The following is a 26177-nucleotide window of genomic DNA, read 5'->3' on the forward strand; positions in this document are numbered from 1 at the left end:
GCATAACAAATCTCCATGTCCTTCCACACTGCCTCTCTCTCCTTCTGAAGCTTTGTTTTGGTAGAAAATGGTTCACAAAGACCTTTACACAAACTCACCCAAACGACAACTGCTTTATTACGTAAAATGATTCACTGGTGTTTAAAAATCCCACAAACAGGAGCCCTCACTGACTTTATGACCGACTTCCCACAAAGGCAGTGAGGCCAGCAATGGCTAATGTTCCGTCTGGCATGGACTCCCCATGAATATCTCTCAGCAATAACAACTGATAGCAGAGCTTGGAGCCTACACATCATCCCCCTGTTTGTACATAAATTCCCTTTAAAAGGATTTCGGCATCCTCATCCTGCTTCTTCCCAACTGTTCAGGCTCTTAAAGCCAAGTCAGCCAGACAGAATGGTGCCACACAACTACAAACAACATGGGACATTTTTTTATTACAATACACGGCACTATTCTTTCTAAAAGCAATGCCAGTAATATGCCGTGTGGAAGAATATACATTTATTATAAAGAGGTTAGATACTAATTCCTGCAGCTTAATTTTTTCTTAAGGGCACCAGTCCATTTTTCAATTAAGGCAGGATAATATTATTAATCATAAAAAATTGCTGATGTGTAAAATTGTTTCCTTTCTGGCTAGTGCTGGCTGAGAGACATGGAACATGCTGCCCCTGAATCAGTCTAACTTAAGTGGTAGTAGGGAAGCTGCATCATCCTTTTTTGTGATGATTGACACTGCTCCCAGCCTCTGCTGTGGGGAATGGCACATCCCTCTTGGGAGCATGCAGACCCATGTCTCTGCTGCGCCAGGTGCAGGCTGACAGCAAGAAGCCTATGGACATAGATTTCCATGGAAGACCAAGCACTCTCCATAGGGCAAAAGACCCAGCATGACTGGGCAGCTCCATGCCAAGAGGGTGCTCTGTTGCCTGAGCATTTCTAGGGCAGTGTTTCAGCATCCCCTGAAGAGAAAGATGAGGTTTCTGTTCCTGCTCTCAATTTTTTGTGCTAAATCTGGCTCTATGGGACTCTCTGGTGAGGTCATCAGTGCTTTGATGCTTTCCCCCCTTCCTCTGCTGCTGAATGGGTTTTACTAATTCCAACTAAAATAACTGTACACATTGTGTTCAGATGGGGACACTAAAAGCAGCATGAAGGAAAGAGAAGAATTAAAGAAACAATCCAGCCTATGAAATAGGAAGCAATGAATAGCAAAACCTCTCCTTGCTCTGTAGTAAGCAAGGGAGACTTCTGGACTGTGGCTTGGTAGGATCCAAGAAGATGCTGCAGAGGTGTGGGCATGCCAGCATCCTGCAGGAGGACAGCAGCTCCCTGCTGCAGTATACCCTGGTACCCAGCTCCTCACCCTGCCCAAACTGGGGACCTCTGAGATCACTTCCAGTGCAAGTGCTCCACTATCCCAGGCCAGACGTGAATATTTCAGGTGGGCAGGAGGGGACTTGCACATGCCCTGCATTCCTGTAGGCAGCTGGCTGTGACCTCCAGGAGCCCTCTATGGGACTCGGGCAGAAGAACCTAAGTGAGGAGCAGGGCTGTCCCAGGCCCATCTGCAATGGAGCCAGGAAACGACCCTCTAGCAGGTTTGCTGGGGATGATGGAGCTGGAAAGAAACAGACTGGTTCCTGGCTCCACAAGTGCCTGACGTGTACTTCAGTGGCACAGATCCAGACAAAACGCCTTGTCTCCAGTCATGTGTCCAACCCTTTTTCCATCTATGGGCAGTTTTCCTTCCACACATCACTAAGTCATATATCCCCTGACTTCTGTTGAGACTTTGCACTCCCCTGCTTATGGGACCTCCCACGAGCAGCTCATGGCAGTTATCTCCTTGGCAGCTCAACCTTTGCCCATTGCCTGGAGAACTGTCGGCATCACTCCCAACCTGCTTGCTCCTGTCATTCTTCTCTTCTCTCCTCAGTCTTATTTCTCTTCTGTTCTGGAAATCGCATCCTCCATATATTTTTCCCTATAGTGAGCCAGCTGCAGAATTCCTCTCCTGTTTTTCCCACACATGATCAACTCCATAACACTGTTTCAGTTATCTGTAGCTGTGTATTATTAGTTTTCTGACATCATCAAATACTTTCTTATCTGAAGCTGGTATTATTTATACACACACATATATAAACAGCCATCTTCCACCATCTTATTAACTGCTGACCAAGAATAAATCATGTAAGAACGGGCCAGACATTGGGACCACCTTGGGGAATGCCCCATCCCATGGTTAGTGCCTCTTGGCAAATACTACACCAAGAGGAGTACATTCACTGTGATGACTGAGGAAGCAAATCACATAAACAGAAATTGTGAGTTTCAGCCAAAAAACTCTTTTCTGACAAGAGTCACTGCTAGTCGTATGACTACTCTCATTAAGATCAATGAGAACTGGAAAAATCTGCAGGACAGAGTCTGCTCTCCTGGCTGAGATGTTCAGCTGTACTTTTCCTTGTGAAAAGGAAAACCAATCCTGTAGCACCAAAAGAGTAAAAATAGTGGGTTACTGGTCAGCAACTCAGTGGATACTACTTCCAACAGCACTACAGCTAGTAAGTACTCATTGACAATAATTGCTACAAACAACTGAACTACCAGAGAGAGATTTTCATGTTATCCGTATCCATCCATCCATAAAAATACCAGTTTGGACGAATCCAAAGTATGTGAGGTTAAAGCTAATGGGCTAGCTTTGTTGAGCATCTCAAAAATCAAATTAACTGCAATCAAATTCATGGCACAACTCAGGGTTCATTTCATTACTATCAGAAAATTCAATCTCTGAAATCTTACAATATTAAGCTAAAGTAATGTACTTTCTGTTAAAGTTCTCTCTTTTTTCATTTTAAGGTGAGAAAAAGCTGGCAGGCTTGGGGAAGGTGGGAGTGAGGATTCCCGATGGATGCTCCTGAAAGCTTGGCAAACATTCAATCAATTACTCTTATATAAGGGAAAGAAAAACCCCCCAAACATCCTTTCAAATGCACACTAAAATACATTTTGCAGTATAAATTCTATCTCTTGCACCTATTTCTACATCATGCCTTTTCTTACAAAGATTAAGTATATACACACATGCATATATAGGCATATACATATTTAAATTCAAAATACAAATCCATTAGGGAGCTACTTAAATCTGCTCATTGCTGCAATAACTAATCATCTTATCTCTGTGCTGTACTGTAGGTGGGAGAGTCAGAAGTTCATTGCATTAAATGCAGACTTTTCCCCTGTTTTAATGAAGCTGCCTTTTTGGTTTATTTTACAATAAGCACTCTTTAACCTTACTGCAAGACCTAGCTGTAGAATACTCACTGCAATTTCAGTCTCCTTTTTTATCCCTCCTCTTCAAGGTTCCCAGCTAGGTTTCTCTGCAGGAGTCAAGTGTGGGTTTAATAAGGCAGATGAGGCAGGGCTTCTCAACTGCTTTTGATAGAGGTGAGGTGGTCAGCTCTTTATTGACTTTCTGCAGTACTGCAGCTACAGACCGTACAGACAATCTCGCTTTATGAGCATGCACCAGGCAGGAAATGGGCCTGGAAATTTCCAGTCGGCAGTGTTTGATGCACTGTTTGAAAAGATGCACTATGTGCATATAAAGGAAATGAAGGAGAGCCTTTTTTGTTGTTGTTATTGTTGCTAACCCATCAGGCTGCAGTCACTACACATACCTAGGAAAGTCTGTTCAGGAGCCATTTTAGGAATTAATATGTCTCAGGAAAAGGAAAGAAAACAACGCTGGTTGTTTTCTGCACATTAGAGAATGCTGTGTATCAAAGATCCTTTTATAAACACTCAGAAAAATCACATGGGAGGTAACTCGCCGCTAAATTATTTTACTGTCCTTTCCTTATGCAGGCAGTCATAGCACACACACACTGTACACAGTGCACAGCTGCACTGATATACACACATCCTCACAAGGGGATGTGGAAAAAAGGAAGCAATCAAGGGCTGGTATCATGTACTATTAAGGTTTTATTGATACCAGCATGGAGCAACTGCATCACTAATTAATGGATGTGCACAAGCTACACACATCCTTCCAATCAAGTGGCAATAAAACCAGGTAGCCTTCTTCACCCTCATACATATATTACTTCAGCTATTTACCCTACTCCATGTTTTCCTGCACTGCACACCCCCTTTCACCCATCATCCCACACCTACACCAGCAAGGCACATTCTTCTGCCCTGACACTGGGGAGATCCACATTCAAAGCCCCCTTCATGAGCTTCCCACATTGGTGCCTCTGAATCAGCTTTGTAACAACAGACAGGGTCCTAACTACACAGACAGGCGCTTTGGAACCCTCTCCCAGAGATGTCTCCACATATGCAGACATAAAAATAACTATTAAAATCAAGTTTGAAATCTCTCTGTGCCTCTTCTACTCCCTGCCCAAGGGGGACAATATCCTCCTGCCCCAAGGGACTGCAGATGGTGAGCAGACCAAAGATGGCAAGAAGGTTCTGATGCCTTGAGAGAGCCCAAAAAACAGGACTGTGAGCTAAGTTCGTGTGGGATAAGATAAAAAGGTAGATTCTTTAATGTCTAGGCTTAGGGCTTTCAGGAATACATGATGATGTGCCTTCCTTGAACACTGATTTCCATGGGTTTTATAATATTGTCCACCCAATCCCCAGTTCACACATCTCTAGGTTCAGCCCCATCCTGCCTGTGGGCACATCCCATCAGGATTTGAGTCTGGGGGACAGTGGGACCCTCTTTTCATCATTTTCATCTTCCTCAGCACATGTAGGGCCCTTGGAACTTCTCCAGTGTTCTTTAGACCTCAAGGTTGTTGGCTTATGTTTATGTCTTGCTCTGCAGGTCTTCTGATATTCTTCAGCCTTCTACCTTGAAAAGAGTCTAAATAACTGGTGGAATTTTAGGCATTGATATGGGATAGAGGTTACAAAACATAAACATTGAACTTAAGCTGCTAGAAATATTAGCACACTAAATCTGCGTTTTACTACAATTACGAGAACTTCTAAAATCTATAAAAATGAAAAAATCAAAAAATAAAAAAACCACTGAGGCATCATTCAGACACTTTGGTGATGGAAGCCCTACAAAAGCTGGAAGAGACTTTATTCCCTCTGAAAGTACCACACAGGTGTAAGCACCGTGGGCTGCACACTCCAGCTGCAGTGGCAGCCACTACTGAACCACTCTTAAGGACCGGCTGAGCAAGGCAGGTCCCACCTCCTGCTGCAGCACCACACCTGAGTATCCAGATCTGCATGGTACTCATAGCAATTCTGCATCTTTCAGGCAATTCTGAAGCTGTTGGAGACCCTAAAAATAAAGCTATACACACACACAGGGGTTCAAAAACCTTAGCTACACTGTTACTATGAGATGATATACTCTTACTGCATGCAAGATTCAACTACATGCTTAAAAACCGACTTCAGGGGACATAAGGATTTGCTTAACTTTCATTTCACCAGCCATTTGTTTTATAGTCACCTGGATAATATGTTTTGCCTTTTCACATATAGAACTGAGTACTTTTCACTCAGGGTATTACTCATTACACATAAATGGAAAAACGGGTAGAAATTGAGGCAGGCTGGAATTTTAATTAGCAACCTGAAAAGCATGGAGCATGATGGTCAGATGATACTGCTGCACACTGCAATGTCATCTGAATGCTCCTAAATTTTTATCTGCTAGATAAGCATCAGTGGACAGCTACATCACAGCCCTCAAAGAGGGGTAAGGAAAGGACAATAACTCATAGAACAGAACACTTCCATACTATGTTTCACACTTCATACTTAAAAATGCAGCAACAGGGAACAAGCAACCTGTGCAATAGCAGGTGGTAGACTCTCACTGCACATATACTGCTTTAATTCAGATGGCCTTTCTGAATTAGAAAGCTAAACACAATATAAATGTCCACTTTCTCTCCCGAATGCCTAACATGAGTGGACCCGGTTTTGCTGGTGTTTAAATATCTGTGTTTCCTCCCGATTCCCCATCTGCAGTTCCCCAAAGTGTGCTCTCATAGCAAATCAGCTTTTTTTCTAAATCAGATGCTGCCTACATCATGAATCTTATGAATTTTCTTTGCTGACAGGAATTAGCAACTGCTTCACTTTAACCCTCTAACTTAGCAGAAGCTGGAGACTGGCCTGGACCTGCTGCCAGTTTGTACTCTGGGTCTGCTCTCAGTAGGCAAGACATGCTTAGGGCTTTTGGAAATCATATGCAATATAATGATTTCCTAAAAATTACATGTGAGTTTCACTCTTCAAAGCAAAGCTCAAACAGTAAAACAACTAATGATATCTTTAATTTCTTTAATTAAGATTTCTTTAATTAAAATTTTTTTCTGCATGGGTTTAAAATACTCTAAGAGAAGAAACAGACTGGCATTGTCTTTTGTCCTTTTGCTGGTGGCAAAGCAGATTATTCCTATCATATTCTGCAGGGGTGCTGTCAAATGCTGTTCCAGGCTATGGGCCAAAACCTACCCCCAGCCCATGTGCTCAGCTCCCACTGGCATCAGTATCTCCACCATGGACTGACAGTAGTAATGGGCAGAGATGTGCTGGCTGCTCAAATAGTACGATCTATGTGCTGAATAATTCATTTTAAACTGTTGCACAGATGTCAAAATGTTATTGCTGATTTCTAGCCAGCAGAATGGGCGTTTCTTCTCCTGATATGAGTGTGTCACTGCCTGTAATGCCAGAGAAGATTAGGGGGATGTCTCAGCAAGACAGCAAAGCCCATACATGGCATGCCTGCGAACATACAATTAAAATGTTCACTATAGGCCACCTTTCACTCTCCTTATTAGGATTCTCTTGTGGATGCACTCACTCCATGTGTCCAGAAAATTTCAGAAAAGAAGCTTAAAACATCCTATGCTTACATAGGTTTTGAGTGTATAGTCTCCACTGATCACTTCAGCTCTTTGGATTTTTGCTAAAGTCCACAGAAAACTCTGAAGTACGAACAACTTAAGAGTCACAGATGAGTTTGGATGACAAAGTACATCCAAAAACCAGAAAAAAAACAAAACACCTCTGTAACTGTGAATAGAAAGACTTATCCTTACAGAGTTTGTCAGCCTGGCCATGGAAGGAGCTCCAATGCAGAAGCCAAAGATCTCCCTTCCTTCCAAAATTAAGGAAGAGGAGTTTTCCTGTCTTTCCTCCTTCACTAAACCTGAAACAACCAATCCACTGAGACCAAGATTGCCCAGGTGCTGGCTTCTCCACCCAGGCAGCCAGGTAGATCCAGCTGCTGATGGCCAGGAGTCACCTCCAGAGATGGGACTCCCACATGCAGGCAGGTTTGGGTGGTTGCAAGGGGTGGCTGAGGATGACAGGAATGATGGAAGGGAAACTCACAGGTTTTGAACTGAGATCGGAGACTGGGGATCTCTGACATGAAGCGAGAGAACGCACCCCATGCCAGCTCAGGAGCATCTCTAGCAGGGAAATGTCAGCTAAATGGTGTGATTTTCCATGCTCCTAGAGGGGCTTTTTCATGTCTGCTGGTCTGTGGGGAAACAGACCTAGGTTTAATGAGGTCTAATTTGTTTTAAATCCATAAGTTTCTTTTTAATAATTAACAGTGCCATCAGTCAGCAAAGTCATTCCTTACCCCTGACTACTTGCTATTAGGAATGAAATTTACTGTGAAATACTGTTAAAAGGTGGAAAGCAAGTGACATAATTCAAGTTTTAATTAAAAAATATATATATCACACAAAGCCAGAGCCATAGAAGGAATAAGAACTGAATAAGCAAAAAAACCTGCTGTCCCAACCCAATGTCTACTCTTCCCAATTACCCACTTTATTCTTTCCACGCGATTTGAATTCTTCTAATTGGTTTCTCTTACTGGATGCCCTGTGCCCAGACCACATCTAAGTTTTTCACTCTGCAATTCCAGGAACTAGCAAACATGTCAGCATCATTACCATGAACATTACACACCCTCACACACCAGGGTCCAGGAACTACAATTAACACATTAAGAAATAATAACTGCCAAGGGAGCAACGGAAGATAAACAGCATGGAGCTGATGTAGCAAGAATTCTGCATGGGAAAGGGCTGTCTCTTGGGTAACGGGCAAGGGAGAGAAATTAAAGTGCTGTGCAGCACTGCCCATTTACCAAAGAAAACCCCGAAACCAGTTGAACAACTGTTTACACATTAATTCCTTGAAATTTAATTTCAGTAAAAGTATTGCCAGCTTTAAACTAGTTTTCAAAGTAGTCTGAAGGCTCAAGTTCACAAAGAAATAATAATAATGTCCTGTTTTAAATATTAAAATTGGTATGTTTTTTGCTATTTGAAAAACTGTCCTGAAGTGCTGCAGGTTTGTTGTTTTCTTGTTCTGCTTTTTTTAGTAGAAACCAGAAATACTTATTTCTCATATATATATATATATATGTATGTTGAGATCTATCTATCTATCTATCTATCTATCTATCTATCTATCTATCTAATCCATCTATCTATAATAAAAAGGACTTTTTTACCCCTGCTTGTTGACATCCATTTTTTATAATTGCCTGGAGGTTTTTTGTTTTGTTCAGTTGTTTGGAAGTTTTTAAATGAAATTTAAATAATTATTTTCCCAATTTTCACATGGATTTTTAATAAGAAAAATTCTTTAGATTCCAGAGTCCTTCATTTAAAGCTTCCAGTTTGAAGATGTTTTGGGTGAGTAGTCCTACAGAAGCTGCATAACTGCAGAAGCTGCAAGAGCACGCCCACCATTTGGGTATCTATTTTCACTACTCTAACAGATACCATGAACCACACTGGTCCTTTTGGAGATCAGTTCTCAGTTCAGCTATTGCTTTCAGATGGACCAGCCAAAGGCCTTAATTCTTTATTTTTCACTGAGATTAGAAGCACAATTAGGAACACGATGGCACAGGCAAAGTTTATGAAATGCTTTGTCTCATGTCTCTCCCACCTTGGGGCTGCAGAGTCACAGAAAACATGACAAAAATATCGCCATTGTAACCCCTTTCCTACATTCAGTCAAATCCCTGAACAAGAAAAGGGAGGCAGAAGAGGCACAGACACAAGGGCAGGATCAGCAGCCCTTCTCCAACGCACCTTTCGGGGAGAGAAAGGCAAGTCCCTCTCAGCTGGGGCGATGCCTGTTACCCATGTGGGGTTCCTGTGACAGGCGTGATCCCTCCCGCTGCCCCCGTGCACGGCTCATCAGTCAACTCAGACGTTTCAGCAAATCACATGGCACTTTGTAAAAACATAATTGTTTTTATTTTCCAATTTTCCATGTTTTGTGTAGAGTGCTGCTGTGTTCAAGCGAAGTGAATAAAAGCATAAACAGTAAGCACCATCTGGAGAACATTCTTCCAGCATGCTGAGAAATAGCAGCCGCCTGTGCACTACCTGCTATAAATAAATGTCATTAAAAAATGTCCAAAAAATTGTTTGTTCCTGTTTGATGGAACTGCAGCCAGATAAAATTTTCCTTAACCCTGTCTTCAGGTACCGGCCACCTTCCCAGAAAAAAACCAAAACAGATGCAGACATTTGTTTTTCATCCCTTTATGTTAATATGAGTATTACTACAGAAGAGCAACCCTACACTTTATTCTAATAACAGCACCAGAGGTTGCAACTTAAGTGTAACACGTGAACAAAGCACTGAAAATCCAAATGCTTTCTACACTGTACCAGGTTCACTACAGGGTGGTATCTCTCAGCCTGCTAGCAAGAGAAAGGGCAGAATTATTCCTTCTCTGAACTGATAGTGTATCAGTTTGGAAGGGAAAAAAATACCCAGAAAGTCGGTAATTTATTTTCAGTCTACACAAAGCTGCTCCAATCTCCCTCGCTGCTGACAAAATACAGACCAAGCTGGCTGTGGGGCTATGATGAGGCTCTGCAAAGGGTCGGCGTTTGCTGTGTTTGTTTAATCACTGCAATTAGAGCAATGCAAATAATGAAATTTTTTGCTATACTGGCCAGGCTGGGAAAAAAATTAAAAGGAAATGTTTAGGTTCAGTGATTTAAGAAGCATTTTTTTCTTTTTTTGGTCAAATGAAAAAATAAAACTGTTTAGTTTGTTCCACTTAGAGGGCATTGAAGCCTTTAAAGAATCCATTCAGTTTGAAATGAAAAATACATTTTTCATTTTGCTGGAACAAAGAGTTTGAGCAATTGACAATTTTTCTTTTTTTTTTCTTTTTTTTCTTTTTTTTTTTTTGTCAGACAAACATTTTCAGCACCCAGAATGGGATGCTTAGGAGAGCTTGCTGCTTCTTGGGGAGGGAGGAGAGGATTTGACCATCCCTTATCCCATGCTCCGATACAGCTCAGGCTGTTGAGCAGGGGCAGGGGATGGCACTGCAGCTTTCTCGCTTTCTCCCTCCCTCCAGGAGCTGCTGCCAGCCCTTTGCCTTCCAGCCCCCGTGCCCTGCTTGGAGCAGCCCCCCAGAACAGGGAGCCCAAGGGGGATATTCCCGCTTTCCCCTGCATCGCGGGGCTGGAATGTCGCCTGACGGAGGGTGTTGGGTAAGTACAGCCACGGGAACAGCAGCATTGCCTTTTCTCGGTTACCGATGGCTCAGCCACAGCTGGCACCGTGCGGCTCTTCCCAGGGCGACACAGCCCTTGCTGTCCACGTGAGGCTGGGATGTGCTTCAGGCAGCCAGAGCCTGATGTAGGATGCTGTCTGAATCCTCCCTGATGAGCTACCAGCCACCAGCAGGAAGACGGATTTGAAGATATTTATGGGGTTTTTTCCTTTTTTTTTTTAAACCCCATCACCTTTCATTAGTAAATTTCATGGAGCAATCGGAATTAATCTGCCTTGTCAAACAATATCCACAAAAACATGGTGGGTCCCTTGAAGGAGACAGTGGTTGAGATCCTTAAAGCACAGGGCACATCACCAGCCTAGCCGCCTACCAATCTTTACAGGCAAGAGTGGAAATGATGGACATAAAGCAGATTTGGTCCTTCCCTCGAGCTATGCCACCGTACAAAACCAAAGTCCTTGCACACTGGTATGTTCACAGAGGAGCTCTGCTAAAGCCCAGCTTTCCTCTGAGACTGGCCATCATTCCCACTGGAAGCAAAGGCATCGTTCCCACCATATTTTATTTTTTGTTTTCAGAGGAACTCCATGTGAAAGGAACTGCATGAATAGGATGAGGGTACAGTCCCTTCCTCAATGAAATCATCACCTCAAGCACAGCAAGGGCAGGAAATGATAATGTGGTTATGGTTTCCATTAGCCATATTGTCCTAATATAAATATTTTAGCTACTTTTATTTACAGTGTCCACTCACACCAGTCAAATGATATACTTTGGAAAGGGATACGTAGGCTGTCTGGAAATGAAGACACTGGACTACTGATTTTGTTAGGATGATAATGATGATTACCATGATTAATCAGCCTTGATGGATAAGATTTTCCCAGACCAGGTGTGCAGGGAAGGCAGGTGGTAGGAACGTGGCTGTCTGTCTCTCCATGCATGCACACATGTGTGCGTGCGTTTGTGTGTATGGGGGGGAGGGTTGTTCTTTGTTTTGTTTTTGCCTTTGGTCAAATTTAAACAATGTACAGTAACAAGAAGTAAATGTCATTTTCCTCCCATCCATCTTAATTTGGCATCCATTTTAAAGCTTACCTTTGACCTTTTAAAATGTTAATACAGTTAAGCAGATATAAAAAACACAAAGCTCCTGGAAAAATTAATCATAGCCATATCATGATGATAGTCTAAAAATGTAACACCAGTTGTTTTCCTCTTTAAAGAAACATTTGTCCAATGCAGCAGCAGTAACTATGCTACAATTAGCTATTATTTCCTTTTTAAACAAATATCCACGTTAAATGCTAGAGCAAAACCCCTTCAGTACAGTCAGCACCGCCCACTATGAATCTGTTTTGTTGAGTAACTGCCTAGAACCACAGAAAAGGTCCTGTAAAGGACTTTGAGAAGTCACCAAACCCATCCCTCTGCCCCAGGCAGGACCAGCTATATCTAAACTATGCCTGACAGGAAACCAGGAAACCATATTTAGATTTCCTTAAAGCAGCAGCCTTAAACAGAACTGGGAAAAATTGCTAAATCAAATTAGTAAATATATATATAAATAATTAATATATGTGCATTATGTATACAAGTAAGAAAATACATAGAGAAAATCCTGACCTAAATGATAACCCTCCCTCCCCTGACCACTTCATACCCTTTAACCAAAGAATTCAAAACAGGAAACTCTAATAAAAACACCTCCTTCCTTTTTAAAAATAAAAGGCTGCTACATTGAGAACCTCAGCTCCTTGGAAATGCAGTGGCACCTCTTCTCAAGGAAAGTGGTTTCATATTCACCAAGACCCAAAATATTTGAGTCTTTATGTTTCAAAGCAAAGAGCTCTTTAGTTCCACCAGAAAGCAAATATGAAGTAAGAGTGTTCACCAGGCTTTCCGGTAACCAGAGTGAATCTAAGATGTCTGTAGCCTGTCCATGATCAAGGGCATCCACCTTGTCTCTTGATTGAGCCATTTCTCGTGGGAGGCTGTACTTGGTTCCTCCAGGAGGGACATTGCACAGCTCTGGGGTTACATGCTGTGAACATGGGGATCCAGGGCACACAGGCATATGATGCTTACACTTTCTTGTCTGTATCATTTGATGGCATCCGGGACTACCTCCATAATTTAATACCCCTCTTTAGAATGGCAGAAAGCTATGGTGACAGCCAAAATCTATCCTAAAAGACAAGTGATGGTTTCATGGCTAAACACAGCTGCTACCTAAGCATCCAAAAAAAAAATCAGTTAAGGACCTAAATGTCAAGTCCAAACCAAAGGCATCCCCTCACTGAGTCCGGAAGTAAATTCCTTACAACTGTTTTCTTTCACCTACAATACTCTGATTTTAGCACAACTGGAGTGTGGCCATGCCATTTTCCGCAAAATGAACACACACTTAGCTACAATTGTGTGGGGAGATGTGAGATCCTGAGCTTGGCACCGCCAGGCTCATGAGAGAGTGACACCCCTTTGTGTACCCTGCACTCACAATGCAGAAGAGCTGTAACACAGAGCCCAACTTCTTCCATCACTGAAGGCTTGTGAATCCACCCTAATCATACATGGGTCCTCCAGCCATGACATGGCAAGAGGTAACTCCATCCATCCCCTCGAGACCAGAGATGAATGAACAGTACAACAGAAAGGCTCTTCTGTGCTCTTCTTCTAAGATATGCTTGTGCAAACATGCATGTGTGTGTCTGCCTATGCATGTATGTATATGCATTTATTTATATCTATATACTACATGCTTTCTCCAGTAGAGAGTATTCTGGGCTAAAGGGACCCTTTGGTGTCACACCAGGAGACCTTCCATGGCTGCAGATCCATGCTTCCACTGATCTCCTGGGTGAACCCCTCTGATCCAACTGCTCTCCTGTGGTGTGTGTGGAAAACTCTTCCCAAAGGCCAGGCATTCTATACAGGGAGTTCAACAGGCTTGGCACCTGCAACAATTGTCTCTAAAAACCTCAAAACCAGCTGCCAAGACAGTAACACAGACAAGATTCTTCTAAATAAGGAATGATCCTTGCCGCTTTCTTCCCTGGTAAGTATATAACAATCTGGGGGTGGGGTGGAAAGGTACAATAACATATATCTGTACATATGTTCCTACTTCCTTCTGGCCTCTCCTCAGCATCCCATAGCCTGGAGAGCAAAGCTTGGCTACGTGAACAGGGCAGACCTTCTGGCCAAGAGCTGCCTTCTAGTCTCTAGCCCCACCACCAAGGCTGGAGATGAAGGCATCTATTATTCAGACAGCAATGCCTGACTTCTTGGTTAAGAAAATCCTGATTAAAAAACAATGTGTTGCCCTTCCTGTTTGGTTTGCAGTGGCCTTGCATGGATCCAGCTCTCCAGCAAGTGATCCATCACCAACAACCAGAAAGACATGTATCATGCAAACACAAAAATAGTTCACATTTCACTTATTTTTCCACGTCTTCCATTCTCACTGCCCGTTCTAGTTCAGTGCTCCTCACTATCTTTTCTTTCACCTAATTATAGATATATATGGATCACCTAATATTTTTTAAACCAGGGACTGTTCTGTACTATCACATAAGCTTTCAAAGACAATCAAATTTAAAACAAAATAAACACAATGAATACACATTTTGCACATTGTCACTCCTATGCTCCTTGAATTTCTTGCTTACATGCAACAGAATGTACATGTCCCATTGTCATACTGCTTGTGACTGGTTTCTTCAATGTGTTCTGATAACCATGGACTGTAACTTCAGTAACACTCCTCTAGCTAATTAATTAGTTTACTCACTAAGCACAGATGAATAGCTGGTGAGCAACAAAAAGTTGCTATTGTCTGAGCCAGTCACCAAGTAACTAACTTGGCCATTCAGCTAGGGAGAAGTTTTCTTCTCTGAAAGGTGACAAGTAGCTATGTAATTACTTCTATTATTTTCTCAATAAACTCAGAGAAAATAGGACATTGCAGCTAAAAAAACACAGAAAGAGAAAATTAGATGCTACTGTCATTAAGGATTCAGAGGCTGAAAAAGAACAGTTGGTGCAATGCAGCTGGAGAGGCTTTTCGGAGTAAAGTGATTATTCTCTGGCCATTAATGAATTTTTTTTTCTGGAATGCAAGACCTGCACTCCAAATAATCTGGCTTTGCTGTGAGGAGAACATTGGCGGCCAGGGCAGACAAAAGCCATTGCCCTCTTGGCCCTCTGGTGGCCACTGCATTTCTTCTACCTCTTTGCTGCCATGCCACAGGAAGAGCACAGAAATACTTAAAAAGCTGAAGCACATCTAGACATTCAAAGAGACTAGACTTCAAAATTAGACCCACCAATGGAATTTGGAACTGCATCTAGCATGTTCAGGGGGGCACCTGCCCCACTGAAGCTTACTGAGCTGTTGCAGCAAGCTTCCTTCACCTCTCTTGCCAGTCAGAGCTCACTCACCATCACTGACCCAAAGATAATAAGATGATTAGACATTTATGGATGCTGTCAGTACTAGGGCTTGTTCTGAGACCTTTGTGCCTGCCATGGGGGAGGCAGGGGGGAACCCAAACCCACACCTAACTTGTCCTTCAAGTCAACAGCAGTGTCCTTCCTTCTGCTATAGTGCCTGCTCTCTAGCACTCTAATGGGAGTGCAAGTAACACAGGGACTGGAAGCTATTAAACTGAAGGAGAGCATTTTTCTGAAGAGGGTAAAGGGAAGACGAGACCTACTCCAGGCTCTTTGTTTAATGCTTGAGACTATTTAGCCCTGTATCTGAGGTCTCAGAGAAGCATTTCTGAAAAACTACATGCCCAGTGGTGATGAATGGTGTCTCGCAGGGGGTCCACATTGGGACTATTGCTCTTTAATGTCTTCATCAGTTACACTGACAGAGGGATCGAGGGCACCCCCCACTCATGTGAGACCCCACCTGGAATACTGCATCAAGCTCTGAGGTCCTCAGCACAGGAAAGACAAGAACCTGTTGGTGCAGGTCCAAAGGAGGCCACAAGGCTGAAGCACTTCTCCTGTGAGGACAGGCGGAGAGACCTGGAGCTGTTCACCCTAGAGAAGACTCCAGGAAGACCTTACAGCAGCCTTCCAGTACCTAAAGGGCACCTATAGGAGATACAGAGACAGACTGTGGGGACAGATATTTTAGCAGGGCCTGTTGCATTAGGACAAGGGGTAATGGTTTTAAACCAAAGGACGGTCAATTTAGACTAGACACAAGGAAGACATTTTTTAATGTGAATGTGGTGAGACACTGGAACAGGTTGCCAAGAGAGGTGGCAAATGCCCCCCATCCCTGGAAACATTAAAGGTCAGGTTGAACAGGGCTCTGAGCAACCTGATCTAGTAGAAGACGTCCCTGCTCACTGCAGGGGGGTTGGACTAGATGACCTTTAAAAGCCCCCTCTAATCCAACGAGTCTATGATTCTATTAGCTAGAAAATATAAAAGGGTACTGGAAACCCGTCCTGCTCAGAGGATCCAGTCACTCACACCTAAAGCCAGCACCTGAGTCTGGAGTGGGAGCTGCCACAGGGGTTCCCCAGGACATCCAGTCATCCACAGGATGGCAAAATCTGACAGCAACGACCCTGTAAACTCACCTCACCCATGTTACAGCTCTGCACATTAAAGGACAGCATGGATGGAACTGGGGGTGGGGAGGGGTGGGGAAGGAAAGACAGAACTAAAAAGCAACATTAAATCACCCAGCAGAGCAGCTCATCCACAGAGTGGCCTATTTACAGAGTAGCTCACTGCCCTGGGAGGGACAGGCAATATTGCACACCCAGGAAAGGAAATTCCCAAAGAAAACTGAGACAAACTAACAATGATCCTTGCAGCCCAGGACCTCTCATATAGCCACCTTTTTCAAATCTTGAGTCTGCTGGAAGGATTTAGGCCTAAAGCTTTGAACATAAGAAAACTTTCTTCCTGAAGACATTCTGTGACACTCAAGCAATGCAGAAAAGTGTTTTACTGTATTGTTATTCTGTAGATGTTGTTTCTGGAGGCATGACCCAGCACAGCCTGATCTCAAAACAAAGCCATTTGTGGCTAGCACTGCACATCACCAACAGTCTCCTTTCTCTCAAAATAAAATAAAATAAAAGCAAGTACCCCCATAAATCATTTATTCATCCCAGTTTCATAACAAGAATATTTGTCAGCTCCCATTTTATGTGCCTTTCTCCGGCTGCCTGTTCTACAAAGCCACCATTTCAGCTGCCTTTGCATACAGACCACTGGGCACACTGCACCACAACAGCTCCCACAACACCATCTTCCTGCCTGTGGAGAGGAAGGCCACCTTTCTCCCACAAACCCTCACCTGCACTGCCCTAAATTTTTCAGGGGACTTTTTAAAGAATTCTTTTTTTTAATCAGTAGCTGTGGGGCACCCATCAGATGTACTCAGCTCCTGTAACAGTCACGTGATTTATGTAGAAGTAATTGGGGTTAAACTATCTGCCACATCAAACTCTTCACATTTGGCCCCATCTTTAGGACCTAGAAACATCTGAAATAAATAAAGCCCTGTGTCATTTTAAAGGGTCTGGGCTTAATTAGCATCATTCTGGATTTTATGGGAGAGATGTTGTACTGCCAGCTTTATGTTGCTAGTCTATCACTTGCAAGGTTATCTGCTTTTCTTTTCATTTAATACCTACATCAAAATATTTTTCCACACAGCTTTTCTTTTTCTTTTTTTTTCCTAATCCTCCAACCAGCTGGATGACAACCACTCCTTATCTCTGGCTGTCTTCCATGCTAAAATAAGAATGCTGTTGTTACGCCGAGGGAGCTGCACCCTTCCACCTCCGTTCCCTCCCGACATGCACGCAGCTGGCTGCTCAGGAACGCCCGAGGTGTCATTTTCTGGCCATTTTTTGTGATGCTGTTGCAATTTACCCTCTAGCTACAATTTTTATTTCCTAAATCACACCAGGCCTCTCATGCCACGGATTTTATAACCTCAAGTGACAGACAGTCTCTGTCCTGAAGAACTGATGATGCTCAGCCCATCTTCACTGCCACTGCTTCCCTGCCTTGACGTAGGCTGGCTGACACGAGGGCGAGCACGCAGCCAAACACAGCTCCAACGAGGCCAGGCGATTTGATTAGCAGCAGAGAATGACTGGATTAGAAGAGGGATAGGATTAGAGATTGATGAGTTGCTCCGAGGCTGCTACATCTGTATGATTGGCTCCAGCAGCAGCATTTGAATGTCAAACTGTATCTCCTCAGAGCAGAGAGCTACCACCTAGTCAGGCTCAAGGCAGCTGGGGGAAGGTAAAGGGCTCGACTTGGGGTCTGCACTGACAGCCCAGGATAGGTGAGCCCTTGGTGGGTCAGACAGAGATGAGGGGAGAGAGGGAAACATGAACTGATTTGCCCACAGCTACACACTGGCAGTTTGTGTCAGAGGCAGAAACAGGAGCCAGATTTTCTTTTTAAAAATGAGTTCCTCATGCAGAAGATGAGCCAGCCGCCTTTGTTACATGTAAATGAATTTTTTTCCTTGTAATTCATACTGCTGCAGGCTCTACACAGAGAACTCCAGCTTCCTGAAGTTGTAGGGTGTTCAGCACGACCTGCACATTGCACAAGTCATGCCCACTACATGACTAGCTCTATCCTCCAGCCCGTGCTTGCAATGCAATTCACATTTGTTGCAAAAGCTTATCACTCGCTTTTTTCTTAGGACCCTGCAAAAGCCATCACTGAAGGGATTTCCAGTTTGACCCTGACGGCTCTGGCTACTGGATCGCCTCCAGACTTTAATGCATACATGGAAAGTCAGTGTCACTCTCCAGTTAACTCAAGCAGTTATCCCCTCTTCAAATTTCGCTTCAATCATCTCTGAAGGCAAAAGAGACTTCAGCGTCTCCCTACTGACGCTCTCACAGAAATGCTACAAAATTCATCAGAGATGCTGAGGACAAAATAGTGAGGATGCATTAATTGATCAGGTTGCTCTAGGAGAGTGGCACAGGAAATTGCACTGGCTGTATCAGCAGCCTCCTGCACTAGTTACTGTAGTTACATGTGATTAACCAGGGCCACTCACAGAGTCATGAAATGGAAGGAAAGGCTTTTCCAAATTTACATCTTAAAAACATGGAGGTGTGCTGATTTCTGTCCTATGGAGTGTTTCAGGAGGAACGCTAGTAAACAGTAGCATATTTGTGACGAGATCTTTACTTTGAATGCTAAGCCGATTTGCTAGTGATAAATTATATGAAAGGTTACTTAGAAAAAAGAAGGAACATTTCCTCATCAAGTTCAAACGGAAAATACCTGAAGAATTAATGGGCAACCAGATACTCTTTCCTCTTTAACAATACATCCTCATTAGACAACATATATGCTCTGAATTCTGCATTTTAAGCATTATTTTTAAAAAATACTTGTGGTGGAGAATGGCACACGAGAAAACTCCCATCAACAACAGCAACTAAACCAAAGCTAAACCAATCTCTTTAAAAAGAGGAGGGTGGGGGGAAAATGAGAAAAGGAGAATAACTGCCCTCCAACTCCCGCCCAGCGCGCTTGCACTCTGCGGCATCTTCCCGGAGGGATGCAGAACTTCTGGAGCACGACACTTCACCCAGGCACCCACCGCCACGCACACCCGGAGCGCTGCGACACCGGCGCAGACGCCCCACGCCCCGCGACAGCCTCATCCAGAAAAACCCATTAAGGGGGACGCAGGTGACAGTCCATCCTCCCGGCAGACTTCGCCGGGAAGCCAGGCGACAGCGGGAGGAATTTCTGCCTTAACTTCGGAAGGGTAAATTCTCCCCCTGCTCTTCGCTTGTGACCGGGTACGCGAGGGACACCAAATCGTCGCACCTTGAAACCCACCCTACGTTTTCCCAATCTCCCGGAGCGCGGACCGGGCGCCGGGAGCCGCGCGTGGTTTGGTCCCCATGGTTTGGTCCCAGCGGGCGCGGGGGGCGATGCCCGGCCGCGACACGCGCCGCTCCTCCCCGCGCACCCACGGGCGTGATTTGGGAGAAGTTGCGCAGGCAGGAGGAGGAGAAGGAGAAGGAGGAGGAGGAGGATGGGCGGGGGTGGGGTGGGTGGCTCTGCCCGTGCGGTCGCGGTCTCTCCCCGTCCCTGTCCCCGCCGCGGTCCCTCCGCGGCCCCCCCCCCACCGCCGCAGCCCCACTGCCGGGACAACCCGCACAAAGCGCCGCCGCCGCCACCGGGATCTCGCTGCGCCCGCCCGGCGCCACCAGAAACAATAGTCACGGGCCGAAGCGGGGGCTGCGGGGCCGCCGCCCTCCCCGCGGTACCGCAGCGCCCGGCGCCGGTGGGAAGAAGGGTCGGGGGTGGGGTGGGATTCCAGCAAAGCGTCGCCGCCGCCCCGGCCAACCTGTCACCGCTCCTCCCGCCCTGCGCTGCGGGCGCGCAGCCGTTCCGCGGCACCCACCTGCGCCGGAGGGTGCGGCAGCCCCTAGCTGGGCTCCATGGGGGCCGCAGCCGCCGCCCGCCTCTGTCAAGCGCGGCCGCCGCCGCCGGGGACGCGCCGCCCTGCCCTGCCCGGTACCGCTCCCGCTCCCCCCGCGCGGGCGGGGCCAGCGCCGGGGCGGGGCCTGCGGGCCGGGCCACGCCCCCCGAGGGCTCAGCGCCCCCGCCGCTCCGCCCGCCCCGCGCCGGGATAAGGAGCGCCGGGATAAGCATCACCGGGGGTAGTCACGCCGGGAGCAGCCCCGACAGGCTGGGAGGATGCTGCAGCGGGCAGCGTCATCCTTGTTAATAAACCTTACGGATGTTTTGCTCCCTGCTTGCTTGAAGTTTTGACCTTGTCTCCTCCGCATCGATCTCGGATTGATCACGTTTCTAACTTCCTGTTTTGCTTTATTCCTCGCCTCCCCCGCTTTCCCATCTTTTTAATTCCTCCCGACCTCTCCCCCCGCTCCCGCCCGCCCCACCTCCCTGACCCCGTCTTTTCCATCTTCACTCTCCCTTGTCCCCGTTTTCCCATCAGACTGAATATCCTAAGCGCCTAGACCGCAGACTCTGGGCTTTAAAATGGTTTCGTCAAGGGCAAAGAGTTTTTTGTAGGTTTCAAATCGCTATTAAGTGTCGCCAGCAGCTTATTGGAAGGTGCGGTGCATTAAACTAAATCCATGGCTAGTATTACATAATATGCTCTCGAATGTACATAAAAGATGATTGTAATTCCATCTGGATTTCTGTTGATATTAACAAACCGCTTGAGATTTCCTCTTGCGGTTTAATGGGCTTTTCAAAACCTTTGACTGGTGCTGGATCAAACAGATTATGATTTAAGAAAGGGTAAAGCACACGCACTCATGACATCGTAGGAATTAGTGAAAGAAGAAAAAAAGAACTTAGTAGGTCATCTGCCTAATCCATCTTCCGAAAGAGAGCAGAAATGTCCCCCATATGATAATTTATGGGTATTTGTCTAGTTTTCTTTCAAATGCTCCAAATATGTGGCTTCCTCGTTGCCCATAGGAATTTAGGTCAAGCTGCCTGAGAGGGAATTTTGTAGCATCTTGGTATTTAATATCCACTACTGGTATTTCAAGAGGTTTATTTTTTTCCCAAATAGCACAACTGTGCAGTTGCAGCTGGTCATTTATTTCTTGCCCATCATCACGGAAGGATTTTGGCCATCACTTTCCCCAGGTTGAGAGCCCAGGGACAAGCACAGCTTGGAAAACGTCAACTCCTTGCTCAGTGTGGCCAAAAGAGTGAGTTAAATGTCAGGACTGGTTAGGAGAGCAATGGAAAGGAGAACAGATTTTACACTGGTCTGTAAATGAATGTTGGACCTGTGCTCTGAATATTGCTGGAATTCTGGTCTCACCTTTTCAAAAAGGAAACAGTAGAGCTGGAAAAGATTTAGAGCAGGCTAACAGTGATGATTCATGGTTTGAAAGGGTTTTCCAGTTAGGTTGATACAGCCTGGCAAGCGGCACCTGAGGGGAGATGTGACAGAAGTTCCTTAAATCTCAAGCAGCATGGAAAGAGTGAGTGGGGACTGCTGGCCCAGGCTTCCAACACAAAAAGCAGAGGCCATTAAATGAAGGTAACAGGCGACTGCCTTGCCTGACTCTACAGAGGGGATTCTTCACACAAACACAACTGTGAAGTCCTTTGCCATCTGACAACAGGCAGCTGATGTCATTTTGAGGGGAGAATGAATGAATTTACAGGAGAGAAATCCATGGAGAGCAGTCAAATCACAGCTAGCTCGGAAAGGTCCCTCCACGACAAATGGTTCATGGCTGGGCTTGATCTATTCCAGCACACTCCTCAAGGTGTACATTGGCAGTCACTGGTTACCTGCCAACAGTGAATGCACCCCTCAGATTTAATGTCACATTTGGGTTAATTTTGTGCTGCCCACAGCTTTCTGAATGACCTTACTGCATATACTTGAGTACTGAAAGGGTTGAGTGGCTTTCGGGAGGAGAGAAAGTGCTGTACCAATACACGACCTGTCTTGGAAGTTGGAATCATCAAAACCCACCAGAAAAACCATCATTATGCATTGAGTATCTGAAGAGAGAGAGTCACTCATTGCAAAGAAGTTTCTGTCACTCTTCTAAAATGTGACAGAAATAATCAAAGCTAGCTGTGGCCTGGAGACAGTGACCTTAATTTAAAATCAATCGAAAATCCCTCTGTCAATGGCAGCTGATTGCCCTGTTTGCTTTCAGACTGATGCCCTCCCAGGCCTGCCACTGTCAGTGCTGTTGCACAAGTGGGTAGGCATTGTTTTGTCTTCTTGTCTCCCATCTTCCTCCATGTCTTTGAAGCTGAGATAGTATGGTCTCAAACACTTCTCTGTGTTTCTGACAGAGTAATTTTTTCTGTGCACTAATTTATAAATCTGTACATGTATGCCTCAGCATGGCTTCTTTATCCATGCAGCTTCTCCAGAATTTGCCAGTTCAATGTTGCATCTTAGAAAAAACTTGCTCTGGTGAGGTGGGCTGTTCCAGACGGAAGGCAAACTACAGCAAGAATGGAAATTAAGGAGCCCAAACTACGTATGTGAGTGACCTTGCTAGTAGTCTTTTATGGGACTTATCCCATAGACTGTTTTCACAGTTTATACAGGAAAATGTAGTCAGGTAGATCAGGATAGTGGTCAATATTTGCCTGACATTTTGCTTCATGTCCACCTGAATCTCAGCATGAATTCGGGCACTTGGCACTTCTGAACTCCCATATAAACTTTGTTCTAAAGTTTGGTGCCTAAGGTAACTATATAGAGAGGATCTGCATGAACCTTACGTATTGCCTGTGCTGACAGCAAACCAAAGGGGTCTACTCTTTCCTCTTGCAAAACACATAAAGCAGTCAGCAGTATCATTCATCTGGCCCTATTACCTGATCTTGTAGAAACACTTTGATCCTCTGACAGTACTATACAGTAGCAAAATTACTGCTGCCAGGTGGGATTACTAACATAGCAATCCAGGATGCACTTCAAGCTTTAAATTGGAATCACAAATTCTACGAAAGCACCCACACTACAAATGCTGTGTGGGGAGAATTGACAGATGAGTTCACACACACTGTCTCTTGGGAACATTCAGAGCCCAGCAAGAATGCTCATTGCACCTAAAATGAGGGTTCTGAGCAGATGCAAGATTCATAGTGACAGAAGTAATTTTCAGGTTTTCCTTTAATAATATATAGGCAGTAGTAAGCCTGTGGCAAGTCCAAATTGAGTACTGAGCAGCTTTTAAATTGTTTAAGGCATTATCTATTATAAGGAAGTTTATAAAGCTCCATCTCCATTATTTGAGTTTTCACGAGGTCATAATCCACTTGACCCTCGTGGTTTATTTCATCACTATTGTCCCTCAGAGGAATTACAACCTTTACCATTACCACTTGCTAAATATATCAAGAGGTTTTAGTGATATTATCATAAATCACCAAGCTCAGCTTTGTTGCTTGTAATGTGACCACAGTACATACTGGTTTTTGATGCAGTGATTGTCAGCCTGATCCAGTTGTATTTTTTTAAATATTATATACTGGGAGCACATGCAAACAGATATGAATGTGTATTTGATTTCTTACATTTAAAAAATGCCTTTTTCTGAGGTCATCTGAACCTCTAGTAAGGGCTTTTTAGGCAAAATTTCTGAGATCAAACATAAAAAATACAAACTCAATATTGAAATCAAGCACAGTGACTTCAGGTGATGGCATTCTCATGATTGTTTCTCTTTTCAATTAAACATATGAGCATTCATTAAAAATCACATTTTAATTTGATCACCCTGAAAGCAGTTGGTGAGAAGAGCAAAGATATCACAGGTAGGTCAGGTACATTACTATGTGGCTTTTTAAAAGGCTAAGCTACAGGGAAGTCAAGGGCAAGTGAGAATTTTGGGTAATAGTAATGCATATATTTATGTTGCTTTTTGCAGTTCAATCCGTTTTCTAGCCAAGAGTGGATCCCATGTCAGCCCCCACAAAGGTCTTAAAAGAGAATTTGCTATAGCCAATGTACAGTTGTATTTAATGATCAGCTAGGATCAGGAGATGTCCTCAAAACCTTTTTGACAAGGCATACCTTGTTAAACAGTAATCGTGATCCAATTCTGGCTTCAGAAGGATTTGCCAGTTCTGTAAACCAGGCTTACTTGCTGTAACAGCTGGGATTCAAAAATTCTTTGTAGCAGCACCTGCAAAAGAAGTTTCTCTGTCCATGATGTTGTGGGGCAGGTCTGGGCATACAATACCATTTCTGATGATGTATGGCAGAACACCAGGAACCAAAAATATCTCATCTGATGAAACCCGAGAAATCTATCTTTGTGGAAGAAGAGGAGGAGTTATCTGTCTTTATTCTACCGACCCTTGCACTGTGGCAGACAGAGGAATAGGGGTGCACTTCAGCAGCCCCCACCTCTCCACCAACCCACAGGCTTGCATGTCTATAGTGTATTAATTTACATCTGAGCTAGTCACTCTTCAACCTCTATGGTCAGCCAAGAGAAATAAGCACTTTTAGGATGTAATTCATTTGACCTTCCTTAGACATCTACTTTAGAAAGAGATAAATCACTCCCCCAAGTGTAAATGTTTTTCTGTTGACCACAAAAGGACAAGAGAGTGATTAGTTCAGAGGTAGGTGTCTACATTGCAGGCTGTCTACATGCAATTAGGAAAATCCCAAACAGATTTTTCTACAATGCTGCTCTCACACTGGCTGTTGAAGTGTTTTACAAAGATTTTTATTTCTCTATCATGAGTATACAAAATAACATATTTTTCTTCTCTTTTTATGGTCTTTTATTTTTGAGAAACATTACATTAGCAGGGCCTGCAAGTTGTGTTGGTGTTGATGCTGATTATGTTGGTGCTTTGTTTAGAATTGTTTTCAGCTACCTAGAGAGAAATTAGCAATTTTTGCACTATTTCACCCTATGAGTCTTGACAAATACTTGTTGGATTTAATGTAAAGGTGGAAGAAGGGTACATTTTACACCAAGAAAATGAATATGGCATTAGAAATATCTCTTGTCACTTTATGTGACTAGGAAGCAAAGATGAATGCACACACATTTTTGTTTTTATTTGATCACAGAGCATGATTTAAAATACTATTAGTAATGAAAGATCTATGGCAGCAAGAGTCACTGTACTGCCAATAAGCCCACTGAGCCCATGTACAGTACATTTCAGAAAAGGCCCAAGGCTCAGATGTCTATCTCTATGTTCTTGTACTCCCAACAAGCAGTGAATAATGCATTAGTTTTGCTTCAAGCATACTGTTTTGAATATGCTTTAGCCAGAATTATTAGCTTTCTTGTAGTGTATATTGTTAACAGAGGTCATGCTCTGCACCCATATAGTGCTGTCTCCAGAAGTGCCCTGGCATAGTACATGGGGAGGTTTCACTAAAAATTCTCATTGTTGGTTGTCACCATGAGGTCCCCCGAGGTGTCCATGTTACAGGGACTCCAGATCCAGCTGGAGTCAGTGAAAATGTCCCTGCAAACATTATGGATCTTTGGCTCAGGCCCAAAATATTTACAAAGCAGAAGGAGGGAAACTTATATTGCAGTGACCTGGGAAGACTCCTAGTTTGTCCTTATACTTCTCTGGAAGACCATCCCTTAGACCACCTACCCTTTCTCCCATGCACTCCAATGTATGTGCTGAGCTGGGTTGAGGACATCTGAAGTCATGTAATAACAAGTAAATCCCTGAGGCTGCCTTTCACTTGGCCAAGATGAGAAGAGGCCGAAGAGAGTCTTTCTTAAACCCTCAGGTCTTGACAAGGGCCACCAGTGACCCAGTACTGATGGTGGCCCCAGTCATCAGCTGAGTGGAAACTTGTGTGAAAAAGGGGTTGCACAACTGAGTTCTGGGGTGAGACCATGCTCTTGGTTGCTGGGAAGTGTACCACTCTCCCCTCTGGCAGTCATGGTGGTCTAAAAAGAGAATTAGCTTGCAATGAGTTATAAAGAGAGCATTATTTAAGATAAACGGTATCCTTTGCAAGGGAGTAGGCGTTTACACACACAGACACGTACACACACACGCACATCGCTTAGTTAAGTTTCCACAGCTACCC

At 44.2% G+C, this 26177-nt stretch overlaps 1 protein-coding gene across 1 annotated transcript in view; it reads right to left on the bottom strand.

The window, feature by feature from the left end:
• The window catches only part of RAI2 (retinoic acid induced 2), a 46811-nt gene extending 26648 nt beyond the window's left edge, over positions 1-20163 (bottom strand). The window contains exon 1 of the mRNA XM_071569495.1: positions 20028-20163. The gene's annotated coding sequence lies outside the window, so the exon portion shown is untranslated. The remainder of the gene's footprint in view (positions 1-20027) is intronic.
• Positions 20164-26177: the final 6014 nt, after the last annotated feature.

This window comes from Pithys albifrons, chromosome 1 (genome assembly GCF_047495875.1).
Source record: "Pithys albifrons albifrons isolate INPA30051 chromosome 1, PitAlb_v1, whole genome shotgun sequence".
Taxonomy (NCBI): Eukaryota; Metazoa; Chordata; class Aves; order Passeriformes; family Thamnophilidae; genus Pithys; species Pithys albifrons.